Source organism: Elaeis guineensis, chromosome 5, assembly GCF_000442705.2.
Source record: "Elaeis guineensis isolate ETL-2024a chromosome 5, EG11, whole genome shotgun sequence".
Taxonomy (NCBI): domain Eukaryota; kingdom Viridiplantae; phylum Streptophyta; class Magnoliopsida; order Arecales; family Arecaceae; genus Elaeis; species Elaeis guineensis.
The window spans coordinates 107,844,961-107,852,270 of NC_025997.2; the positions used below are offsets into that span (position 1 = coordinate 107,844,961).

The following is a 7,310-nucleotide window of genomic DNA, read 5'->3' on the forward strand; positions in this document are numbered from 1 at the left end:
TATAGGGGCATGGGGTAGATCAACTCAAGTGGCTGAATTTGCTCCACTATATTTTGCTGTTCAGATCGTGCCTAGATTTGGACTGTGCAAAAATCCTACTGAAACTTCTAGTGAGGCTGCGATTTTTTTGTTGTATTTTATCCTCCCATTTTTGAAGTCGTCAGATTGTTTAAGGGTTGATGTAGGTATGCTGCAGCCTTTCACTTCTCTTGATGCATCATTTGAGAAAGGAAGGATTTTGCCGATCTAAGGTTTGTTTCATTTCTTTCTTCGAGGTTTGTTTCTATCAAAACATCAAGAGTTTGCTACCAAAGAAATAACAACCTTCCTCTTTCCATGCTGGATTATATATAAAAGGGAGGGATACTATTGAGAATAGGGAAGAGGGTAGCTATAGGGTTGGGATGTGCTGGGATTTGGCGCCTCGAATTCGATCCATAGAGAAAAATCTAAGGCAGAGAAGCCCAACAAACTAGGACAGTAGATGCAGCACATAGCGCACGATGCAGAGGCTTGGAGATACAGCGCATGCACGCCCGCAGCAGGGCATGGTCTGCAAGCATGTGCGGGCCCATGCGATGCATGGCCCAGGCGCACACGGGTGCGCAGGCGGACGCCCCACACGTCCAGTTTCAAACTTTCCACACTGTCCACGATGGACCGCAGAAAGGAGTCGCGGTCCACAGCTCTTGCATGCACCGCCCTAGTCCTTAAGGCAAAAATCACAGTCTATAGCCCTCCTTTGCATGATCCGATGGCTGTGAACACGCTACTGTGATCCAAGGACTAGGAAAGCTTGTAGGAGAGATCCAACGACTGAAAAAGGTATTTGAGTCCTTATGTCGATCTGGATTGAGATTTGGACCCTTTAACGGGGGCACATGGGTCGAGAGGCAGAGAGCATCTTGTAGAACAGAGAGAGTAATGGCTGAGAGCATCTGAGAGACAAAGACTTGAAGTAGCCAGAAGCATCCAGGGCATTAGATGATCTTGGTATGGTAGGCCTACGAGAGGGTCCTTTGGGATTTCTTTGAGAGTTTTTGTAAGGGATGAGAGCTGAGTGCTTCTTATTGAGAGAGAGGGTTTGTATATGAGGATTAAAAGTGTGTGATCTCCTTTTGTATTTGTTTTCTTTTTCATAATAAAGTCTTACATACCCCGTGGGGGTAAGTCTTGGGCTGATCCACGTATTTGATTGTATTTTTTTTTATTTCTTCTTTCTTACTACCTTAACAATTGATACCAGATCTCCAACAATTGATATCAGAGCTGTGTGGTACCAGAGTATGTGGTTGTTCAGGTTGTGGTAGTGTTAATCAAGATTGAAGAAGATGAAGAAGTCAGGTTCAATTAAGATGGAGATCAACCGGTATGATGAAAAGAGCAATTTCTCCTTATGGCAAATAAGAGTGAGGGATATACTCATCCAACAAGAGTTGATCGATGCTCTCTTGTATAAGGAGAAGCCGACTACTACAGAGGTGAAGGATTGGAGGTGGCTTCAGATGAAAGCGGTGAGCATGATTCGCTTGTACTTGACGAATGATGTAATGATCCATGTGCTTGGCAAGACTTTTTTGATGATGATGTGGACGAAGCTCGAAGAGATGTACATGGAAAACTCACTCACTAATACTCTCTTCCTCTAGAAGTAGTTCTACCAGCTATGGATGAGCGAGAAATAGAGCATGCAGGACCATCTCAGCAACTTTCAGATGATCCTCACTGATCTCTTCAGCATTTGTGAGAAGATTGAGGAGAAGATCAGAGCATTGGTCTTGCTTGCATCACTTCCCCCTTCTTTTGAGTCTTTGATAACTGCTCTTCTAATAGAAAAGAGCACTATCAAGATGGATGAGGTTACTACGGCATTACTCCAGAATTATATTTTTAGAAGGGAGAACCGAGCCTTGAGTTCAAGTGGTGACTTGGCTTTGGTGATGACTAGAGATGGTAGTGGCCGAAGATGAAGCGGCAGAAGATCACAACGTGGGTGGTCCAAGTCCAAGACGATGGACTCAAGCAAGATCAGGTGCTACAAATATGATGAGTTGGGGCATTGAGTTAGAGATTGCCCATAGTTCAAAGATTAGACGAAGGCTATTGTGGCGATGGCAAGTAGCAATACAGAAGAAAGTGATGATATTTTTTTGATGATCAATGAGGTATCTACTTCTTTCTCTCAGTAGATTTTAGATTCTACTTGTTCTCATTATGCAAAGAGGAGTTGTTTGACTCCTTAAAGAATAATGAGGGCACCGTTCACTTACTGGATGGATCGAGTTGTGAGATTAAGGACAGTGGGACAGTCGGCTTACAGATACAAAATGGAGTAGTGAGGAAGTTGGATGAGATCCGATATATACCCAGCTTCAGAAGTAATCTAATTTCATTGAGCAGACTGGATTCAAATGGCTACAGCTAGAGAGCTAATGATGAAATTTTGAAGGTCATGTGTGACAGTAGAGTTTTGATGAAGGGAAGAAAGTATGGAGGACACTATCTCTTGGTAGGAAGCTTAGTGTGAGGTGGAGCTTCAGGAGCTAGTGAGAGCTCAATGCGAGGTGGAGCTCCAGGAGTTGATGGATCGGATATGAGATGAGAGACTCAGAAGAATGATACGCAACGTCGCAAGGTGAAGTTTCTATTGCCATAGGAGGCTATCCCGAGTAGGTCTCAGGTCACACGGATCACAGCACATGATAGAGATGGGATTGAGCGGCCTGGGTCAACTCCCATGTTTGTCCATCCATGAGTAGTCAGGTGTTTGTGCTAGGGCATGGGGACGAGATCATCCAGAAGCTCTCAAATTTAGGTGGAGGTCGAATGTTGAGTCGAGATGGAGATTGTTGAGATTCGACACCTCGAATTTAATCCACAGAAAAAAACTCAAGGTGGAGAAGCCCAACAGACTAGGATAGCAAATTCAGCATGCAGTGCATGATGCGGAGGTACGAAGATGCAGCGCACATAGGCTCGCAGCAGGATGCAGCCCGTAAATCCGTGTAGTCCTGTGGGACATGAGGCCTAGGCGCACGCTAGCCCAATATGGGCGCCCAGTTTCAAACTCTCCACATGGTCCATGGTGGACCATGAGAAGAAGTCGTGGCCCATACCTCCTGCATGGATTGCCCTGATCCATAAGGCAAAAATCACGGTCTACAACCCTCCTTTGTGCGATCCGATGGCTGCGAACATGCAGACACACGATCTTGTGCGATCTAAGGGCCAGAGAAGCTTCTAGGAGAGATCCAACAGCTGAAAAAGGTATTTGAGTCCTTTTGAAGGCCTGATGTCAATCTGGATCGGGATTTGGGCCCTTTTAACAGGGGCAAACGGGCTAAGAGGCAAAGAGCACCCTATGGAACAAAGAAAGTAACGACTGAGAGCATCCGAGAGATAGAGATTTAGAGTAGCAGGAAGTGTCCAGGGCATCAGAGGATCCTAGTATGATAGGCCTATAAGAGTCTCCTTTGAAATTTCTTTGAGAGCTTTTGTAAGAGGTGAGAGGTGAGTGCTTTTTGTTGAGAAAGAGGGTTTGTATATGAGAGTTGAGAGTGTGTGATCTCCTTTTGTATTTATTTTTTTTCTCATAGTAAAGTCTTACATACCCCATAGAGGTAAGCCTTGGACTGATCCATGTATTTGATTATGTCTCTTTTTATTTTTTCTTTCTTTTTGCCTCAACAATTGGTACCAAATCTCCAATATGATGCATGTTTTTCTTTTAAGTTAACAGAATGGAGACTACTGCTACTCTGTGGGATGGGTTTGAATAGATAATGGATGCTATTGTAGTGAATGGGTGGGGAAGAGTGCAGTTCTTGGGGAATGGAGACTGTTAGTACGAATAGTTACAGGATGAATGGAAAATGGAAACCACCATGGCGGATAGGAAGGGAAGACAAATATTATTAAGTGACTGGGCACATTTCAATGGCTTGGATATTTGTTTAGCAGTTATTAGACCTATGTCAATCATAATTGATATAATGGGATGGTCAGTGTTGCCCCTATGAGCAAATACATGGTAGACAATGATTGCTCCCATTTTTTTTAAAAAAATATATAATGCTTTGTACAGGGATACGTGGGTTGCTCTAGTTTTAAAAAATACATAATACTCTATGTAGAGACACATGGACTGTTTTAATTTAAAAAAATGTATAATATTCTATATAGGGATACATGTGTGGTGGTTGTCCCCATGGGGGAGGTTGGTGTGGGTAACCGGCAATTCATATTGATGGGTGTAAATGGGTCCACCCATTTACGACACAACCCATATAACCTAAATATGAACACGATACAATTATTAAATGGATTGAGATTCATAACTCGTACATGGATTACTTATTAAATAGGTCACTCGCATAATCTGATTATTAAATAGATCATGTTGGGTCAACACGAGCATGACACATTTATGACATGATTAACAAAATTGATATAAAAATCCTAAAAAAATTAAATAAATCTAATTTTTTTAGGAGTTCAGCTAAGTTATAAAAGAATATCAGTATGTATAAATTAATGCAAGCACAAAGAGCCATACAAATACCTAGCCACAAACCATAACAGGGTGATGCAAACATACCTGTTATAAATACATTTAAAAATCTACATCAATCATTAATCAAAATCTATTTCAATATAAGAGTAACTAAATTTTACTAACACAAATATATCCTTACTTAAATTCCGCAAATCAATAAAGTTTAAACCCCAAATAACAACCAATAGTTCACAAAAGCCACAATAATATAGTTTACTAACACAACATAACAAAAGTCCATGAACTAAACCACAAGTCTTCTCTTTAAACCATCGAGTCTTCCACTTCAAAATACACAATATTAAAAATCACAAACATAATAAAGATCACAATTCATTTCAAGTCTTCATGGAATTTCTACACTCAAGAACATCTTCCTCCTCTTTATCATCATCCCTAATTCTCATGTCCAATAAATCCTTTGTCATCTCTTCAAGTGTCACCAATGCATTATCTACAAAAATCATAAAAGACAAGAATTTAAGAAACATGAAGTAATTCATAAAATGAGAAAAGACAATCGCATTAAGTAACAAATTCAAAATTATTAATTTATTACCTTTCTCTCTATACAATCAATCACTAAGACATACAATTATTTCCACATTCTTTGGTTTCAACGCACTCTAAAATTGATCAAGTACTTTTCCATCAATACTAAATGCACTCTCTGAAGCAACGATTGAAGTAGATATTGCAAGAATATATATCTCTTACCATTGCAGCTACTTCAGGATATCGAAATTGATTTGCTTTCCAATAAGCAAGCACATCTAGCTTGGCATTTCTACTCACCTTTGGCTCATCCAAGTAAAGCTCAAGCTAATTTTTTTGTGGACTGGATTCATAGCTCTCAAAGTCATCCAACTCCTATAAAAACCAATATGAATAGCAAGTATAAAATATAAGTAATGCATGCATAGACAACTCACAACCACTACTTGCTAGAAATCAATAATTCATAGAAACTAAATTAACAAAAGCTACTAAGATATAAACTAGAAGCAAGTAAACTAATATACCTTCAAAATGTCATCCATCTTAATAGAAATACTTGACTGTGGCTGCCCAAAATGGCTTTGGAATCCGGTTCTAATAGTTGATGAAGTTGATGCCGATGAGCTTGGAGTTGGCACATGTATGCTACTATACTCATTATAAAGAGCAAATAACTTATTTTTGACATGTGATACTCAATTAACCCAATCATCACTAATAACTTTCTTATAACACCATTCAACAAAGCTAAATTTGTATCTTGGATCCAAAATGATAGCAATGGCTAACAAAACACTAAAATCAGCCTAATATTTCTCATATTTGGAGTGCATTTTTGTTGCCATATTGCTCATATAAGTGTCTTCACTCAACATTTGTTCCCTCAAGTGCATGTAAACTTTGAAGATAGTAGAAAAATATAAATTTGAAGTACGAAACTTTGTGCTAGAAAACATAAGTGTGCTCTCATAAAATATTGCTAAAAATTTAGTAATTTTCTCTATCTTCACCTACTCTTTTCTTAATGGATAATGTTTTAAATTAGAATCACTCAACGCCATATACATAAAGGCATGAAAATAGTAGCATGCACTATTAAGCATAATGAATGTAGAATTTTATCTAGTTGGCACATCTTGCCTCAAACGCCTCTTATAATCAAGAGAACTATGAGAAACACACACCAAGAATTTTTGTTTCCTAACTTGGAAACCTTTAAGATACTTGATGCTCTCATGAATCTTTTGGATAGACTCATCAATCTTCTTTAATCCATCTTGAACAATCAAGTTTAAAATATGAACACAATAACAAAGATGAAGAAATTTTCCATCACATACCAATCCTTGCCTCAAGTTCAACTGAGTTTTTAACATATCAACAAAAACATCATTTAATGATTCATTGTCTAAAGTAATTGAAAATAATTAGGTATCAATGCCCCAATCACTTAAAAAAGTGTGAATCTTGTCAGCAAGTGATATTCCATTATAAGGAGGCATAAAAGAAAAGTTAAGTATTTATTTTTGCAAATGCCAATCCTTATCAATGAAATAGGCTGTTAAGCAAATATATCCATCTGTGGTCATTGAAATCCATCAGTCTGATGTCAAACTAACTCTACGTGTTGCAGAAGCTAGCATATTTTCTATCCTAGCCCTCTCTCTCTAAAACATTTTAATGCAATCACTTTGCAAGTGTTCCTACTTATCATTTCAGCTCCGATCTTAAGTATTGAAAAACAACTCTAAGCCCATCCCACTCTACAGATGAAAATGACAAATCATGCATAACCATACAAGATACCAACAACTGTCTAAACTTTTTAGGACTAATTTTAGAGGAAGTATTCACTAAGGTAGCAGAACTACTTTGAGATATCAACAATTGCCAACATCTCTTGTATCTCTCCTAACATAATTCAGAATATGTCATTTCATATTACCTGTTCCATTGCTGCTGTTGCAAACATAAACTACACTGCAATGTTTGCACTTACATTTTTTTTTGTTTCCATCTTTTCCCACTGACAACATCTCAAAGTGCATCCACACTTCCAAGGTTAGCTTTCACCTTCTTTTTGTAGTATCTTTTTCTTTTGTTTTAATTGATTCTGCCAATTCAATAATATCATCATCTTCTTCTTCAATTTCAATGTGGTCCTCTTCTCCCATAATATTTTAATTTTCCTCAATGTTATTTGAAGACTCCCCTACTCTTTTAGCCATCTACATTAAACGAAACACAAATAAATATA

The 7,310-nt window shown here is 38.5% G+C and overlaps 1 pseudogene; it reads right to left on the minus strand.

Annotated features, from left to right (window-relative positions):
• Positions 1 to 4,994: 4,994 nt before the first annotated feature.
• On the minus strand, positions 4,995 to 7,007 carry LOC140858022 (zinc finger BED domain-containing protein RICESLEEPER 1-like; annotated as a pseudogene).
• Between the last annotated feature and the right edge of the window lie 303 nt (positions 7,008 to 7,310).